Raw genomic sequence first — 19753 nt, forward strand, 5'->3', positions numbered from 1 at the left:
ACATACAGCACCCACACACATTCAGCACCCACAGACATACACAGCACCCACAGACATACAGCACCCACACACATACAGCACCCACACACATACAGCACCCACACACATACACAGCACATACACACATACAGCACCCACAGACATACACAGCACCCACACACATACACATCACCCACACACATACACAGCACCCTCACACACATTACACAAACAGCACCTTCACACTCACACAGCACACTAACAGTACCCTCACAAACACAAACAGGACCCTAACAAACACACACACACAGCACACTACCAGTACCCTCACACATAAACAGCACCCTCACACACAGTACATTTACAGCACCCTCACAAGTGCACACACACACACAAACAGCACCCTGACACACAGTACATTCACAGCACCCTCACAAGTGCACACACACACACAAACAGCACCCTGACACACAGTACATTCACAGCACCCTCACAAGCACGCACACACAAACACCCTCACCCACATAGTACACTACCAGCACCCTCACACACACAGCTTTGTGTGTGTGTATATATGTGTATATATACATACATACACATATACATATATATATATATATATATATATATACCGCGTGTGCTTGTGCTTTAGGGTGCACACCCTAATGCAATAGGCTGCGCACGCCTATGCTCTCTAATATATATATATATATATATATATATATATATATATAATTTATATATTTTTTAAATTAAAATAATGATTTAAATAATTCAAGTAGGAGTTGTGGGGAATTGACAAGAGTGTACATTTTAGGCCTAAATAGCAGAAGTTTGCAAATCCTTATTTAATTTTCTACATTTTGTGGTTAACCCCAAGAATAAACTCAATGTGCTAGCAATATTTTGCAGCCTTTTAATTGCTAAACAACATTACAAATTTAAATGAGCATAAATTGAAATAATTATTTTGTTAATGTATGTTACTAGTAAAAAGTGAGCTGCTCTACCATAGTAAATGGCAAATCACATGCGAGGCATCTTTGGGAATAAGTTGAGCGCACAGAACATGGTTAACATACTCCCTCCTGTGCCCCATGATTTGATTGTGATGGTTTCAGTTGTACTATGTGTTTACTTTGAAGTGGTCTTTGACGTCTGCATGTGCAGCATGTTACACAATATAAGTTAATGTGGTTTCTGCAGCCGTCTGCTATGTGAATATATGCAGGCCCCACACTTCAGATGTTCAGTGATTGTACTTTGTAGTGGTTGCCTACTTTCCAATAAAACTTTGCCTCCTCCTCTCCAGATGTGCAGAACTCAGCAGCAGTATAATGTTATTACTGGTGCCATCTACTTGCCGTTTCAAATCCCTACAGCTTTTCTATAGTTTCAATCCAAATCCATGCTCATCTAGGATTTACATCACCAATGGCATAGGCAGGTTGGTAGAAAGTAGTGTTCCTGATAGAAAATAGACTCTATTCTGGTACACAGATTAAACACATGCATATACACTAAAGGAACACTATGGTCACCAGAACAACAATAGCTTATTTGTTCTGGTTTAGTTTAATCATTCCCTTCAGGCTTTTTGCAGTAAACACTGTATTTTCTGAGAAAATGCAGTGTTTACATTTCAGCGAGGGATATGTCCACTGGTCACTACTCAGATGACAGCACTGCCATTCAGTGTCTCCACCCTCGCCATGGAGACACTGAACTTTCTTCATAGAGATGCATTGATTCAATTTTTATGAGGAGATGCTGATTGACTTGTGCTGACGCTGCCCCTTATCTGCCTCCTTGACAAGCTCAAGCAATCCAATGCTTCCCTATGTGAAATCATTGTGATTGGTTCAGAACACAACTTCTGATGCTGTCAGCCAAGCAGGCAGATCAGGGGCAGAGCCAGCAGCAGAAGACTGGAATAAAGGTAAGATTTTACTTTATTTAGGGGAGCAAGGGCATGATACATGGTGGTTTTAACACAATGGGGTCAGGAAAACATGTTTGTGTTCCTGACCCTATAGCGTTCCTTTAGGTGTATGGTAAAAAAAAACAAGACACCGATATTACGCCTTGTATAGATCACAAGGGATGGCTGAGTATCTACGGATTTGCAGTCCACAGAAGCAACACATTTTATATTACCTATAATAATAATATAAAGCATTCATTGGTATTTTTGAAAATTATTTAATGGAAACTGTTATTCCGACTCTTATTCTAGAAATCTATCATTCTTGTTCTGGCCCTGAGCACTGTAATTTCAAATGATCCTCAATAGGGGACAGTACTTACCCAACCAAATATCCCTATTTTCACTCAGATTGCGATTACATCATTATTCATGGCATGAGCTCTTTGTTGAAGAGAAATTAGGTTAGCTAACATTCTGATACCATGGCTTCTAAAGAGCCAGTGGTGCATGTGTGCGCCAAAATTATGGATGATGTTATTCACATGCTGCCTGGCAACACAAAATAATTTTGGTCAAGAGGATAAAATGGCAGAGCTTAGGGAAGGAATATAGGGATGTCCCTGCTGGAATGTCCTCTTAATAGATTACTAGAAGGATATCCATTCCCCCTTGTACTAAATGGTAACAACCCATATTCTAAGCATGCTAGGATGTTCTTATTCCTCCTGACAAGATTTCCTATAAAAAAATTTAAAAAAATTGCTACTTCTCTACTCCTAGATATATGTGGGCATAGGATTGTGCCATCCATAAAGTCGTTCATCGGGACGAAGTTAAACTAGTAAGAAGTGTGGAGTGTGGAGATAATAAGATTTAGATGTTCACCTAAAGAAAATGTGCATCCTCATCCACAATACATAGACATTTTTTGCAAACGACAGCAGGCACCCAAGCTGATGGTGTGTGTCATATACTTATGATTCAAATGGGGGAGCAACATTAGAGGTGAAACCCTTCATTAGTAAAATTACTGAACAGACCTTTACTTCTGTTCATATGGTGACTTGTGTTTGTTGTTTGTATATGTATTCGCCCCTACTTATGCAAATGTGCAAATCTGCTTTCAAAATTCCCATGTGTAGTTGAATTAAGTCCATTTGTGTAGAAATGGCCACACAATATCAAAATATATACACCTGTTCTGTAAAACCCTGGAGTTTGTAGAGCGAAATAAACATTGAGTTGTACGATGAAAAAAATATCCTACATTTTGAACATCACCGGAGAACCAATAATAAAATAAAGAAAGAACTTGGAACAACTGTGACTCTGCCTTCAAAAGACCATTCTCAGAAATGGAAGGCATCTGCAGCAGGATCCAGATGATCCACAAAGTTAAAATCCATGGAGGTGTGGCAATAACAGAAAAACCAGTGTTGACAAAACTCATATTAAATCCAATTTGTTGCCAGGGAGTGAGAAACCGATCTGAGTTGATGGCAACATGGAAGGAACAGTATACAAGAGAATTCCAGGTGAAAGCCAGTTTCATTCTACAAAACATTTGAGACTATGGCTATAGTTTCAAATGGTCATAATTACCCAAAGCATACAGAACAAGTTGCACTGGAGTTGTTGGAGCCAAGAACCTGAATGTTGTAGAATAGCCCATCCAAATCAAGACCTCGATCTTATTGGTAACCCGAGGAGAGACTTGAAAAATTATTTTCACTGACGGCCCCTATATGTTATGCCAGAACTTGATAAAATTTGCCAAGAAGATAGGCAAAAAATGTAAGATCAAGATATGACTGGTAGAGACTTTTCGCAAATGTTTCCCAAATGTAATTGTAGCCGAAGATGTTTCTACCACATATTGACCCAACAAGATGAATAATTAATGCAACCATTTTAGTGTGGGGGTTTTTTTTACAGTAAAACTTGTATATGCACTTTGAAAGTATTTGCTACATTGCAAAACTGGTAACAATTTCAAGTTTTAAGACTATGGAGTGTGGAGGCACCCATTTGTCGAAGGGTGTGCAAGTAAGGATGTTTCAGCTCCAAAACACATCAGGTTAGTTTTTGAATTTTGTTCTGATCTGCTCTGTTTGCACATCATTAAATTCCACCATTCTTTTAACAAAACATTTCACAATATTTCCAGCATACAAATCAGTTTCTAGAATCAAGCCATGAAATATTTATGAATTCTCACAGAATAGTTTTTACTTACTTGTCCAGGCAACAATGTTCTTTAGCCAACATTTGTTGGTTTAAGATGAAGATGTCAGTCTTTAAAACATCACAGACTTCAACTATCCTAAATACATATTACAATGTATCCAAGTCTAAGAGTAACAACCATTAAATTAAATAATTTGTGTCAGTGATAGCTAGACATAGCACTGTAATATCCCTGAAATATATTGTAACGGATCGCCTGGCACCCCGACTGGGTACCTCCGTTAAAGGATGCTCCTAGCGTTTCCTGAGGACTCCAAGCACTCTGGCAAACACCACAATCACCGAATCTGAGAAGCATATAAATCCTCTCAAGCCTCTGAATGCTGTAGACAGTTGAATAGGAACCATACGAATAGGTTTACACTCCTAGCAGTCAAACTGAAACAGCATGCAATAAATCCTCCCCCAAGAATGAGATGACACTTCACTTTGAGGGTTAAAACAGGAACTCAAGATTTATTCACACACTGTCTTATAAAGGATTCTCCCATGCAAGGGAGGGATTTACAATACAATACACCAATCACACAATGGTTACATCCCACAGATTCCCTCCCCTTAGCCTGAGAGGTAATCCAATTATACATACAGTTTAAAACATACTTTTTAACCAACATTCATAACTCTAAAACCATACATCCAATTCACATAAAAAATTACATATTCACAATTAATACATTCAGGGGAACAACATATCAAAAAATGGCATAAATCAGACCAGGGGTTCAGAAGTTAGTAAAATATATTTTGGGCCCTGGCTGGCACATGGCTATCTGGCCTAAACCGGTTTCAGAGTCTTCTATCCTGGAGATAATTGAGAAGTAATTCAATTATCTCCCAGGACAGAGACAAGACTCCATTATGCACATGGTGAGCACAAAGCATTAAAATACTATAAAATACACAAAGTCACATTTTATACATAAAACACAGACATGTCACATATCCCCAGATAGCTTGGATCTGAGCGCACAAAACTACCAAATAACGCTCAGATCCTATTCACACAGTTCAATTGCCATGGAGCCGAAGTCTTTAACTACACAAATGGGCTCCATGGCATAGCTATCTGGGTTAACACATTCACATAGTCGGGTCCATAGTCCAAAGGCAAGAGGCGGGCAAGCAGCCCCCTCCAAGGACACGTGGCGAGGTCGGTTTCACCACATATCTTTACTATAATGCTCAGATGACTTAAGGATAACTTGACATCATGGGAAATGTAGTTCAGACACAGATGAAGATTCTCAGGCACTGGAGGGACATAACATTATAAGAATATAAATTGCACCTCATGCAACCCATGAGGTCTCCTGTAATCAAATTTGATACACTATCTTTAAAGAGGCTGTAAGAAGAATGGAATATATATGTAATGATATTGATGTTACAAAGTTTTGGAGTCCAGTAGCCAGGTCAGCAATGTTTTCTGCCAGAGGTAGCCACTCGTTACCCAGGTGGTTGAGCCCCTGAGCCTTGAGTGGCCTTCTGGTCTTAAGCAGAGATGGGAGACTGGAACAGAAAGATGATAATCATAGTGAGGCAAGCCAAGGTCAGTGGGAAGGAGAAGCAGCAAAGTCAAAACAGTCCAAATTCAGCAACAGGTAGGAGAAACAGGAACAAGCTTGATTAGAGAGTACAGGAACCACAATAATCTGGCAATGGTACAGAGACAGGAAGTGGCTTTTATAGGCCAAGAACCAAACACCTGACCAGACACAGCTGAAGAGAGTTGTCACTGATAACCTTGACTCTACAAGCAACAGTATCAGATCTCAGGTAAATTTGCAAAAGGCAGGCTGGTGTACTGGTAAGGAAGAGGTTTAGCACCATGTAAACCAGGGTTTGAAACCCAGCAGAGTCAGTTCTTCACAATATAGTTCTGTAAACTAATTTAAAGGGACACTCTAAACTCCAAACAATTACTTCTAAAAGAAGTGTTTTTGGTGCATAAATTCTGTCCCTTTTCTTGGACCATGTAACACATTGCCTGAGAGTTTACAATTGGTCAAAAATACATCACTAGACAGACAGAAACTAGAGATGATTGCTCCTTAAAGAGAAACTATTGTTGAAAATTGATCATTGATATTCATTTTTTAATTAAATTTTTTTGGCTACATTATGACCCTAGTGTCCCCCTCCTTTTTATCTTAAAACATTAACAGTAAAGAACCCTTTACTTACCTTGTTTCCAGTAATGAGACTCCATTATTCCAGCTGTCCACTTCGCCCCCTGTCCCATTTCCCTGCAGGCTGACTCCTCTTTGACTTCATGTCCAATTAAATGCTTCTCATAGAAAAGCATTGCGGATGAGATGCACATTGCTTCTCTAATCAAATTCTCAAAGAGAAATTGTCAATTATCCCCATTCTATGATTGTATATTAATACTAATAAATGAACACAATGTCTGGACACTAGTACAGACTACAGGGCGCCACAAACACTAAGATATATAGTAATGTAGTTCAGGATAATGCCATAAATAAAAAGCAATTCGTGGAAATATAAAGTCCACTTTATTAAAACAATGTCCAAAAGTGCAACATGCACAAAATGAATAAAATGACAAGTAAATATACAGCCAAATTGGCCAAGAACCCCTAAGGATAGCAGCTATATTCATACAATGTGCTAAAATATAGTAAAGTGCCAAGTGCTAAAGTGCAAAAGATACAAGATGCCAATAATATTGCTCCATGAGCTAAAGACAGCATAAAGTGCACAAATACTATAAGATAATAAATGAGTCTGACTCGATTCTCACTGGGAAAACACCATCTAGTGTAACAGCCACTAGAGGTGTGTTTAGGCCCACAGTTTAAACATTGCTGTATCTCTAAAACTGCACATTTTACATTGCAGGAGGTAAATGCCATTGGCACTGTACACAGAACCATTCAATGAAACAAAGTGGTCTGGGTTCTTTTGAGTCCCTTTAACCCCTTAAGGACCAAACTTCTGGAATAAAAGGGAATCATGACATGTCACACATGTCATGTGTCCTTAAGGGGTTAAAGGGACACTCCACACACATTAAATACTTTAGCTTGCTGAAGTACTTATGTGTCAGAAGCCTGGTATATTTTTCACAGTTTATGAAAGTGCAAGCTATTTTTAGATAAAGCCACAAAGAAAAAATTCAGAAATAAATGCATGCATATTTTCATTGAGGTTATGTCTACTAAAATAGTTCAGAATATACAAAGAAAAAAACGAAACCAATACTAGTTCACTCAGAGTCAGGAGGAGAATTGCCCAAAAGGATATGTCCTTTTCAAACTACCTGACATGGAACTAGTATAATAGTAGCAACCCACATTCACACACATGTAGTAGTAGTAACTTAAAATTTAACTTTTAATAAGAAAACTTTAAAAATATATGTATAAAAAATATATATATTTAGTTCAACGACATAAAGTGAGGGCTGCAGTCAGCAGTCCGTCTAAATTTCAGAGAGAGGCTGGGTTGCCTGAAACTAATAGCAACTTAAGGTGGATTGGGTAGAGGAAAAAAATATATATACAAAAAAAGCAAATAATAGTATATTAAAATGGAAACATTTCCATACTGTAGTAATGTAAGCGTCTGTTAGTCCCAAGGGAGAATCCTCAAACCCAGATTAAACACCACCCCGGAGAAAGTTTCAGTGAAAAAAACACACAATTAAACCAAATCCCCTTATGAGTTGCAGTACGAGTCCCATTAACCCCAAAGGAGCTCATGCAGTGACCTGCTAAATATCGTGATATAAGCTACACTGAATTCGAAGTGTCACACTGGAAATAAAAGTAATCCGTCTAACTGCCAGTGTACATAGTAGCTAAATGTTATTGCTAACTGAGCATCCCTGCGGCTAGAAACTCAAAAGCGATACAAAATGTCAAATTACTTAAGCTAGAAAATCCGGAGAGTAGGTAGTAAAAAAAGCTTCTATCTGTCCCTGATCTCGAACTCCGTAACTAGCTAGTAGATGAAAGGCTAAGGTCCCGACGCGCGTTTCGCCGTTACACGGCTCGTCCAGGGGAACCGGGTAAGTAAACTGAGATCATTTAAATATTCCGCTCTCCGTTTTGATTGGCTGATGTCATCAGCCACTATCACGGAGAGGGGAGAAATTTCATGAAAACCAGAGTTAACCCTTTTTTAGCCGGGTTTCAATCATAAATAAATAAATTAAAATGCTAAAATTGTAACTTGCATTTAGGCAAATAGAAAAAAATTCAATATTAATAAGTCCTATTCAAAGGTTCAAAACGGTAGTAAATCCTTGTAAATACTGAAAAAAAAGGGGGGGGGTGGTCATAGACGTGGAGACTAGTCCCCAAAGATGAATAACAATGTGGTCTAAAATAAAGATACAATATTCAGTAAGTAATTATGCAATAAAGATGTCAAATCTGAAAGGTGTAGTAGTCTGTTGTATAAGTGTTAGGCTGGGGATCTCATCCTGATTTAAATAGTTTTGCAAAGATTAAGAGGTATTATATTTATTTATTGGTTAGTTTAGTCATTAATAAAATTATTCAGAAATGGATAAGACAAAAAATTGTATGTTAATTAACCCTATGTGTCTGTGTAGTTATAATGCACGCACAAAACCCACTGTTGTGAAGAGGGGTGAGCTTCCCAAAATATCCCTGCGTGGGGAGAGGGAGAGGGGGAACAGAACCCCAAGGGATATGGATAATCACATTGTTGTTATAGTACTAAAACCAATTATTTTTCTTTATCCTGACAATGAGTTATGATACTCAGTTGAATGTGTTATACTGTAAGGAGTAAAATTGTTAGGCATTAGGAGTGAATAAATGGGGTGAAGTTGAACTCTTCATTGAGTCCTTTGGGGTAGAGAGTCTGGAACTGATAGATCCAACGAGATTCTGCTTTTAGGAGGGCTATGTTGATATCTCCTTTTCGGTGATTGAGTGCAAGTTTTTGTATCACCTGAAATTTTAGAACATCAGGTTTGGAGACATGATTGGTTCTTACGTGTCTTGAGATAGGGGTTTCGATATGCATATTGGAGACAGAGTTAGTGTGCTGTAAAACTCGTCTACGTAATTGCTGGTACGTCTTACCAATGTACTGTAGTCCACAGTCACAGGTAATAATGTAGATAACATTGGTGGAACTACAGTTGACAAAGGCATTGATAATTATCTCCTGTGATGTTCTTTTGTTCAGGACCGATTTTGTGGGTAAAATAAAGTTGCAGGCCTTACAGTGGCCGCATCTATAAAGACCATTAGTTGTTTGAAGCCAAGTGGATGTGGATGGTGTATTGGAGGATGGCTTGAAATGACTGTGCGTTAAGATGTCCCCTAGGTTGCACGCTCGTCTAAATGTCATTGAGGGTTGCTTGGTAATAGTGTTCCTCAGACTAGTGTCATATTCCAAAACCGGCCAGTTTTTGCTGAATATCTGTTGTGCCATATTCCAGTGTTTATCATATGTCCCGATAAACCTAGTTACACTGGGAGTTGTGCAGGGTTCCCTAAGTTGCTATTAGTTTCAGGCAACCCAGCCTCTCTCTGAAATTTAGACGGACTGCTGACTGCAGCCCTCACTTTATGTCGTTGAACTAAATATATATATTTTTTATACATATATTTTTAAAGTTTTCTTATTAAAGGTTAAATTTTAAGTTACTACTACTACATGTGTGTGAATGTGGGTTGCTACTATTATACTAGTTCCATGTCGGGTAGTTTGAAAAGGACATATCCTTTTGGGCAATTCTCCTCCTGACTCTGAGTGAACTAGTATTGGTTTCGTTTTTTTCTTTGCAACTTTAACATAGGGGTTACCCCCCACAAGTTTAGCAACCTGACAATGTCTCCCTACTTAAGTCCTTCTTTTCCTTACAATTTGCATTAGGTTTTAATACCACCATTTCAAGTTAGTGAGACAAGTGACTATCTAGCATTTATTACATTAATACTATTGTACGGTTAAGTCCGCTCTTTATTTTATCTTAACGTTTAGGCAAATATGATGTTTTTAGGTCAGGTCGTCCATCCTGACTTTAGGTCTGAAGATGTAGCCAATGTTTTTTCAAACAATCCTCTGGGAAATAGCAGTATTGATTTTACTGATATTAATCATGCCTTTTTCTCAATTCAAAAGTTATACCAAACCCAATTGAAAGGTTTTTGGGAACTAACGAGTCTTAGACACTATATAGAACAGAAACTGGTACCCAGAGGGCTCAGACCAGATATTTTACTTCCAGATAAAGTAAAAACCGAAGAACAGATTGCAGAGTGGAACTCTATTCTGTTAGACTGCTCGGCAAAAATTATGCAATTTTTGATAAAATTAGAGCAAGAAAATTTAGATAAAACAAATGGGGATCTTGATATTGAAATCAAAAAAATCAAAACATTTGATAAAGAACCTACCTTTACAGCCATGGAATTAAAATTACAAAAAAATTTGGAAAATTTCAAAAAGAATATAAGACAAAAGAAACATTATAAATTTCAAAGGGATTATAGGGATTTCCAAGAAGGAAATATCTTTAAAAATAAAAACAAACGGAGACTGAGAAATACTAATATGGGCAACAAAGGGTTCTCCTCATCAGACGAAACAGAATGGTCTGAGACTGAAGGGAGACCTCGGTTTAACAAAAGACCTGGGTCTAGATATATGCAAACAGCACCAGCAGTACAGACCAGAGGTATTCTGAGAAATTCTGATAGGAATATTTCCTTCTCGGATATTTCTGCTGGGGAACCACCTTCTGTGCGATAGGGTGCTTCTGGTTCCTCTGGCCCCACCCAGTCCACTTCTACTTTTTTAGACCAGGACTGGCCACGGCCACAAAGGGAAAGACTAAGGGACAGGAAGAAATGGGGTTACAAGATGCACAAATCCAGTTACCAATAGACACCACTATGGAGAAAAACAAGATTATTAACTTATCCAATTTTGAATTGAAACCCAGACATCTGACATTACTCTCAAAGGGGCTATCTTTTATTCCTACCCCTTCGAGCAATATGTTCAATTGGGTAAAAGATGTTAATCTATTTGGACGAAAACTGGCTCTTCATGCCTATCATGAAAAGAGAAACCTCAAGACCCTAAAAGAATTAGGTTTATCTCCAGAAGATGCGGACATGTTCCAACTCCTGACAGACTTAACCTCTGAACAGGAACTTGGTGACTCCCTTACAAATTTGAAACCACTCTCCTGGTTCACCCCCAATCTTAAGGAATTCCCATGTATTGACCTTTTTGTTCAGATCTGCACTAATGAGTTAGAGAATCAAACTATCTATCAATCACCTATATCTAACCTGAACTATGAGGAAAAACTGGCTTTACAGGAATTAAAACGACAAGACAATATCATCATAAAACCCTCTGATAAAGGGGGCAATATTGTCCTCATGCAAAGAGAACAATACTTGGAGATGTGCATGGCACATCTATCCGATACATCTGCCTATCAAACACTTACAGAAGATCCGACTAAAGCCTATCTCAAGGAATTACAAGTGCTAGCTCAGACGGCTGTAACAGATAAAATAATCACTCAAAATGAATTTAAATACATCGTTTTACAATCAAATGTAACCATAGCAACTTTTTACTGTCTCCCCAAGGTGCACAAAGATATGCATAAACCCCCGGGGAGACCAATTATATCAGGAAATCATAGCCTGACCGAACGAGCAAGCAAATTCCTTGATAAAGTTTTGAAACCATTGGTACAGAAACTTAGTTCTTACATACGGGACACTAAACAGACCCTCCTGGTTCTAGAGAACCTTACAGTGCCCCCCTACACGTCTATAGCGAGTCTTGACGTGGTGGCGTTATACAATAACATCCCACATGAGAAGGGTTTAGCCGGAGTGGCTTACTTTTTGAACAAAGAAGGGACCTTTAGTGATCAGGAACAAACTTTCATTCTGACCCTACTTAAATTTGTTTTAACACACAACTACTTCACCTTTAATGGGAAATATTATTTACAAACAATGGGCACTGCCATAGGGTCATCTTGTGCACCCAGTTATGCAAATTTGTTCTTGGGATGGTGGGAGGAAACTATAGTGTTTCATGTGTCAAATTCTATTTTTTTTTTCATCTATACACAAGTGGTATCGTTATATAGACGATATTCTGATTTTCTGGACAGGCCCTTTCTCTCTTTTTGAACAACTGGTTGAAAACCTCAATCATAATGAAATCAACCTCCAACTCACTCATGTTGTAAATGAAAAACATCTGGTCTTTCTCGACCTGAACATCAACATACATGAGAATGGAAATGTGAGCACCTCGTTATTTAGGAAACCGACGCAACAAATAGCCTGCTCCATTGGCAGAGCTACCACCCATATTTCCTTAAAGCCAACATACCATACGGCCAATATCTAAGAGCCAAGAGGAATTGCTCAAACCAGGAGCATTTTGAGAAGGAGGCCTACACAGACCACCTAGGGAACCCTGCACAACTCCCAGTGTAACTAGGTTTATCGGGACATATGATAAACACTGGAATATGGCACAACAGATATTCAGCAAAAACTGGCCGGTTTTGGAATATGACACTAGTCTGAGGAACACTATTACCAAGCAACCCTCAATGACATTTAGACGAGCGTGCAACCTAGGGGACATCTTAACGCACAGTCATTTCAAGCCATCCTCCAATACACCATCCACATCCACTTGGCTTCAAACAACTAATGGTCTTTATAGATGCGGCCACTGTAAGGCCTGCAACTTTATTTTACCCACGAAATCGGTCCTGAACAAAAGAACATCACAGGAGATAATTATCAATGCCTTTGTCAACTGTAGTTCCACCAATGTTATCTACATTATTACCTGTGACTGTGGACTACAGTACATTGGTAAGACGTACCAGCAATTACGTAGACGAGTTTTACAGCACACTAACTCTGTCTCCAATATGCATATCGAAACCCCTATCTCAAGACACGTAAGAACCAATCATGCCTCCAAACCTGATGTTCTAAAATTTCAGGTGATACAAAAACTTGCACTCAATCACCGAAAAGGAGATATCAACATAGCCCTCCTAAAAGCAGAATCTCGTTGGATCTATCAGTTCCAGACTCTCTACCCCAAAGGACTCAATGAAGAGTTCAACTTCACCCCATTTATTCACTCCTAATGCCTAACAATTTTACTCCTTACAGTATAACACATTCAACTGAGTATCATAACTCATTGTCAGGATAAAGAAAAATAATTGGTTTTAGTACTATAACAACAATGTGATTATCCATATCCCTTGGGGTTCTGTTCCCCCTCTCCCTCTCCCCACGCAGGGATATTTTGGGAAGCTCACCCCTCTTCACAACAGTGGGTTTTGTGCGTGCATTATAACTACACAGACACATAGGGTATTGAAACCCGGCTAAAAAAGGGTTAACTCTGGTTTTCATGAAATTTCTCCCCTCTCCGTGATAGTGGCTGATGACATCAGCCAATCAAAACGGAGAGCGGGATATTTAAATGATCTCAGTTTACTTACCCGGTTCCCCTGGACGAGCCGTGTAACGGCGAAACGCGCGTCGGGTCCTTAGCCTTTCATCTACTAGCTAGTTACGGAGTTCGAGATCAGGGACAGATAGAAGCTTTTTTTACTACCTACTCTCTGGATTTTCTAGCTTAAGTAATTTGACATTTTGTATCGCTTTTGAGTTTCTAGCCGCAGGGATGCTCAGTTAGCAATAACATTTAGCTACTTTGTACACTGGCAGTTAGACGGATTACTTTTATTTCCAGTGTGACACTTCGAATTCAGTGTAGCTTATATCACGATATTTAGCAGGTCACTGCATGAGCTCCTTTGGGGTTAATGGGACTCGTACTGCAACTCATAAGGGGATTTGGTTTAATTGTGTGTTTTTTTCACTGAAACTTTCTCCGGGGTGGTGTTTAATCTGGGTTTGAGGATTCTCCCTTGGGACTAACAGACGCTTACATTACTACAGTATGGAAATGTTTCCATTTTAATATACTATTATTTGCTTTTTTTGTATATATATTTTTTTCCTCTACCCAATCCACCTTAAGTTGCTATTAGTTTCAGGCAACCCAGCCTCTCTCTGAAATTTAGACGGACTGCTGACTGCAGCCCTCACTTTATGTCGTTGAACTAAATATATATATTTTTTATACATATATTTTTAAAGTTTTCTTATTAAAGGTTAAATTTTAAGTTACTACTACTACATGTGTGTGAATGTGGGTTGCTACTATTATACTAGTTCCATGTCAGGTAGTTTGAAAAGGACATATCCTTTTGGGCAATTCTCCTCCTGACTCTGAGTGAACTAGTATTGGTTTCGTTTTTTTCTTTGCAACTTTAACATAGGGGTTACCCCCCACAAGTTTAGCAACCTGACAATGTCTCCCTACTTAAGTCCTTCTTTTCCTTATAGTTCAGAATATATTTACACACACGTTTTATTTCCATGGAGTGTTCCTTTAAGGGCAGCTTTTTATCAATGGTGATAATGTATTGCTTTAGTTTTATCTGCAAATGCTTGCATATGCCACAGGTACAGAGAAACTAATATTAACTTAAGAACATATTTGAGGGAGGTGCATCAAAAGCTTAAAACCACATTAACAGGGTTATGCCCTACTAAAGTAAGAATTTAAAGTGAATTCAAAGTGATATTAAATTTAATGTCAGAAAATGGTAGCATAGGTGACCTGAGGCCATTCCTTCAATCAAATGTATATTTCAGCCTTATATAGTTACAGGGTTATTCCCTAAGATGTTTATGCACTAAAGTCAGATTTGCTGGGAATTTCTGTAAATTCAAAGCAAATTACAAATAGAAAGCCATACTAGCCAATTCACTCACATTGTTCTGATTCAGCTGTTTTGAACTATGTTTTGAAATACTGTACTTTGAATTTACCATGAATTTCTGATAATTCTCGCATTAGTGAACAACCCTGTATATTCTAAATAGTTTTGAATGAATTTCAAGTGTTAGACCAAAATGGCCAAATTGAAGCTGACTTGCACATTTTTAGATTCAGTAAAATTTGACAATAATTTTTCATTCACATCAATGAATGCTTCAATGAATAACCGTGTGAAGCTTGCTATGAAAGACTGTAGGCCCAGAAATTCTACCACCAAGTTCTGCTTCTATGAGTGAGTTTTACGCAATATTCTTGTGGATTTGAAGAAATATCAAGTCTGGCTCCTGAAAGATGTCACAACACTCAATGAGTTGGAAGAAAAACATAAATAAATGTATGTCTCTGTAAACTCAGCTTGAAACCTCTGATAAAACAACAGTGAACTATTTTAAATCTGAGTAATGGCTTTTCCCAATGCACAGTTTTTAGATTTCTAAAGGAGGGATAGCTTTGGGATTTGAAAGGGGGAACTTTTTCCTCTTCTGAAACAGGCATCACATTTCTGTTTGGCATTTAAAACTCACCCAGATTTCCTTTCCGTCCTGCACAGTGAGAGACTGCCCTGAAACAGTTTAACTTTCTTAAAGTCATAGGGTAACAATTATTTCACATTTCTTTATTATTCTTTCCCAAATTAAAAAAAACAAAAAACAATGACTCTAAACTTTGTATCTGTGATCTGGCATTATGTATAAAGCTTACCCTTGGTGATGAATTTCTAGCATACATTATGCTTTATTAAGTAAGAGGGGGGAAAATACTAACACAGTTAGCATGCAATAGATAGAAAAAGGGTAGTTACTGTGATTAAGGTGTCAGTATGTCCCTATATATACTATAACATGTGAGAGTGAGGGGGGGGTAATGTGAGAGTGAGGGGGGGTAATGTGAGAGTGAGGGGGGGTAATGTGAGAGTGAGGGGGGGTAATGTGAGAGTGAGAGGGGGTTAATGTGAGAGTGAGGGTAATGTGAGAGTGAGGGTAATGTGAGAGTGAGAGGGGGCTGATGTGAGAGTGAGAGGGGGCTGATGTGAGAGTGAGAGGGGGTGATGTGAGAAGGAGGGGGTGATGGTGAGCTGGGTGAGGCTGAGGGTGGTGACGGAGGGTTATGCTGAGGGTGGTGAGGGGGTGATGCTGAGGGTGATGAGAGGGTGATGAGAGGGTGATGCTGAAGGTGGTGGGGGGGTGATGCTGAGGGTGGTGGGGGGTGATGCTGAGGGTGGTGGGGGGTGAAGGTGAGGGTGGTGGGGGGTGAGGCTGAGAGTGGTGGAGGGTGATGGTGAGGCTGAGGGTGGTGGGGGGTGATGGTGAGGGGGGTGGTGGGGGGGGGTGATGGTGAGGGTGGTGGGGGGGTGATGGTGAGGCTGAGGGTGGTGGGGGGTGATGGTGAGGCTGAGGGTGGTGGGGGATGATGGTGAGGGTGGGGGGGTGAGGCTGAGGGTGGGGGGGTGATGGTGAGGATGAGGCTGAGGGTGGTGGGGGTGATGGTGAGGGTGGGGGGTGAGGCTGAGGGTGGGGGGTGATGGTGAGGCTGAGGCTGAGGGTGGTGGGGGTGAGGGTGAGGGTGGGGGGTGAGGCTGAGGGTGGTGGGGGGTGATGGTGAGGGTGGGGGGTGAGGCTGAGGATGGTGGGGGGTGATGGTGAGGGTGGTGGGGTGTGAGGCTGAGGGTGGTGGGGGTGAGCCTGAGGGTGGTGGGGGTGAGGCTGAGGGTGGTGGGGGTGAGGCTGAGGGTGGTGGAGGGTGATGGTGATGCTGAGAGGGGTGATGGTGAGGGTGGTGGGGGGGTGATGGTGAGGCTGAGGGGGTGGGGGGTGATGGTGAGGGTGGGGGGGTGAGGCTGATGGTGGGGGGGGTGATGGTGAGGGTGGGGGGGTGAGGCTGAGGATGGTGGGGGTGAGGCTGAGGGTGGTGGGGGTGAGGCTGAGGGTGGTGGAGGGTGATGGTGAGGCTGAGGGTGGTGGGGGTGATGGTGAGGGTGGTGGGGGGTGATGGTGAGGCTGAGGGTGGTGGGGGTGATGGTGAGGCTGAGGGTGGTGGGGGGTGATGGTGAGGGTGGTGGGGGGTGAGGCTGAGGGGGGTGGGGGGTGATGGTGAGGCTGAGGGGGGTGGGGGTGAGGGTGGTGGGGGGTTATGTGGAGGGAGAGCCTACCTTTCCCTGGTGGTCCAGTGGGCTCCCTGGTGGTCCGGTGGCCACTGCTCCCGGTCTGCAGCTCCGCAGAGCTGCAGACCGTGTAGTCTTGCGAGGTTTCAGAGCGTTGCCGTGGTAACCCGCGGCAACGCTGTGATTGGCCAATTCTCGCGAGTCACATGGTCTGCAGCTCTGCACACTGCGGAGCTGCAGACCAGTGTCTGCGATGGTGGCCGGGCAGCCAGGAGGGGCCTCGCACCCGGCGGCATACCGGGCAACCGCCGGGCCCCCTCCTGGTGTCAGGTCCTCGGTCAGTGACCGAGGACCTGACACACTCTGCCAGCAGGCGGTTTAGGCGGCCGCGAGGCTCCCGCCAGCGCGAGGCCTTAGGCGGCCGCCTAAACCGCCTAATTAGAGAGCCGCCTCTGGACATATCCATCCGCACACACAATTCCACAAACATCCCCATACATAGGTATCATACACGACACCATAAACTACTCATGAACATGAATATAATGGCTCATATACGCACAAATACAACAATACAAAGCAACTGCAGTAGAAATAGCGCAAGCAGAATACGGCAACATGCACACCTTAATTTAAAATAATAGGACCGGCACGCTATGGGACATCACAATCTTATTTTGGCACAGTGCTGCTAAAAGGTTGCCTACCCCTGTTCTAGATATTTTAGAGCTTTCCACTGTAAACATTTTTTTGTAATAGTTAATGCTTTATGCCAAAGCCATCTGAATTGTTATTGTTTATACAGTCAACCCAACCCATATTATAGCCAGTATCATACATTCTCTTCCTGACTTTTTTATTGGATGTCCTCCAAATTAACTTGCAAAAAAAGTGTTGATTTCATGTTTGCCTTCCACCCACACAGCATATCTATACTTTGTATTACTCTGGACAATGTCACAATAATCTCAAAAACCCATTGTTATTTGACAGGCTGAAATTCCTCTTATAAGTCAGCTATGACACTTACAGGGTTATTCACTAACGTTCACACCACAACAGTCAGACATTGTTCACACTATTTAACATTGTCCAGATTGTGCAATTCAGGCCATGCATGGGCCTGGATTTTCGCCGACGAAGCACTGCCGGACAGCTGAAATCCTGTAATGCTTCGAATCCAAGTCCAGATTTGAGGTAGCAAGCTGCACGCAAATAATTAAAAACCCCTGGCAGTGTGAGAGTTAATTCTATGACAGATAGACAGCACTTGTTAGTCAGCCACCACAATAAATAGTTGAAAAATATCAATAAATAAAAAGCCTATGGGAGAAATAAGACTCATCGTTTCCCCATGTTGAAAAATACAATGCTTTATTATAGTTATTTAATTGAGAAAACTATTATATTTTGATTCAGTTTTGTTAAAAAACAAAAACAATATATATATAAATGCAGACAGCTCTCGCACTCTTCACTGTATGTTCAATACCTGGTGCTCTGGTAGCTCATGCACAGCAATAGAAAAAAAATATACCAGCACTCCTCGGATTTCCAAATGAAGTTTTCCTTTTATTCCAATATATAGATTCGACGTTTCAGCTCTCTCTCAGAGCTTTCATTAGGACATATAATTTTTTTTCTATTGCTATATATATATATATGTATTGTAAATGGAAAAATCCCTGAAATATGATTATCATAGTCTCAGTAGAAACAATGACACTGGTGTCAAATGTCAGAGAGTCAATCTAATAGCCTCTGGTCTAGCTGAGTATCATAGTTTGTGTGTTAACCAACTGAACTTCTAGTTTTACTCAAAAGGACCATATCTAAAAGGTACCTAATGGATGAGCTGTTTAGAAGATAGCTCCCTAATTAGGTACCCTTGTGTAGGATAACCCTATATAAAGGGACCAAATTAGGTAGCTCTCTACTAAACCCAACAGCTCCCTAATGTTGTAGTGGCACCCATAAATATGGTAATCCCAAATAAGGATACCAATTTAATAGATTTAAAAGAATGATCTAATAAACAAATCATGAATGGGAGAACTTCTAGTGATTAGTTCATTCTTCCACTGTTCCAATCGGAAAGTTGTTATTCAGACTAATATACAAATGAGATAGTTTTAGTACGAGTAGCAATATTGCGTTTTACTAATGTATTTCCTAGCAAACACTTGTTCTCTTGCTTACTCTCACTTTTGCGGTTTTTTTCCACTCACTTAAACTGTATTTAGTGTATAGTTTCCAAACCTGTTCATACTTAACTGCAGGGTGGGCCCTAGGAAGTGAATACAAATTGAATTGGATCCAAGATGCACGTGGATGAATATGACAGAGCTCCAAGTGTTATGTAGCATGTATCAGGGTATAACAGTGCTCCAAAGTGATGTGTAGTATGTTTGAGTGTATTATAGAATTGTACCTTAATGCACAGTGCGTAAAAGTGTATCACTAATTACTATCAACTAATGTAATGAGCAATTGCAAGGGTGTATGTAGGTAATATGTAACTATTTGCAGTATCTTATTTTATAATATAAATGGGAGTT

At 40.4% G+C, this 19753-nt stretch overlaps 1 protein-coding gene across 3 annotated transcripts in view; it reads left to right on the forward strand.

Annotated features, from left to right (window-relative positions):
* Positions 1-19753, forward strand: part of LPAR1 (lysophosphatidic acid receptor 1) — a 163577-nt gene that overhangs the window by 5904 nt on the left and 137920 nt on the right. Inside the window, exon 1 of one of the 3 annotated variants that reach the window (XM_063455259.1) lies at positions 3964-3983. The exons of the other annotated variants lie outside the window; for them this stretch is intronic. The gene's annotated coding sequence lies outside the window, so the exon portion shown is untranslated. Of the gene's footprint in view, positions 1-3963; positions 3984-19753 lie in introns of those variants that run through there. 3 annotated transcript variants of the gene reach the window in all.

This window comes from Pelobates fuscus, chromosome 5 (assembly GCF_036172605.1).
Source record: "Pelobates fuscus isolate aPelFus1 chromosome 5, aPelFus1.pri, whole genome shotgun sequence".
Classification (NCBI taxonomy): domain Eukaryota; kingdom Metazoa; phylum Chordata; class Amphibia; order Anura; family Pelobatidae; genus Pelobates; species Pelobates fuscus.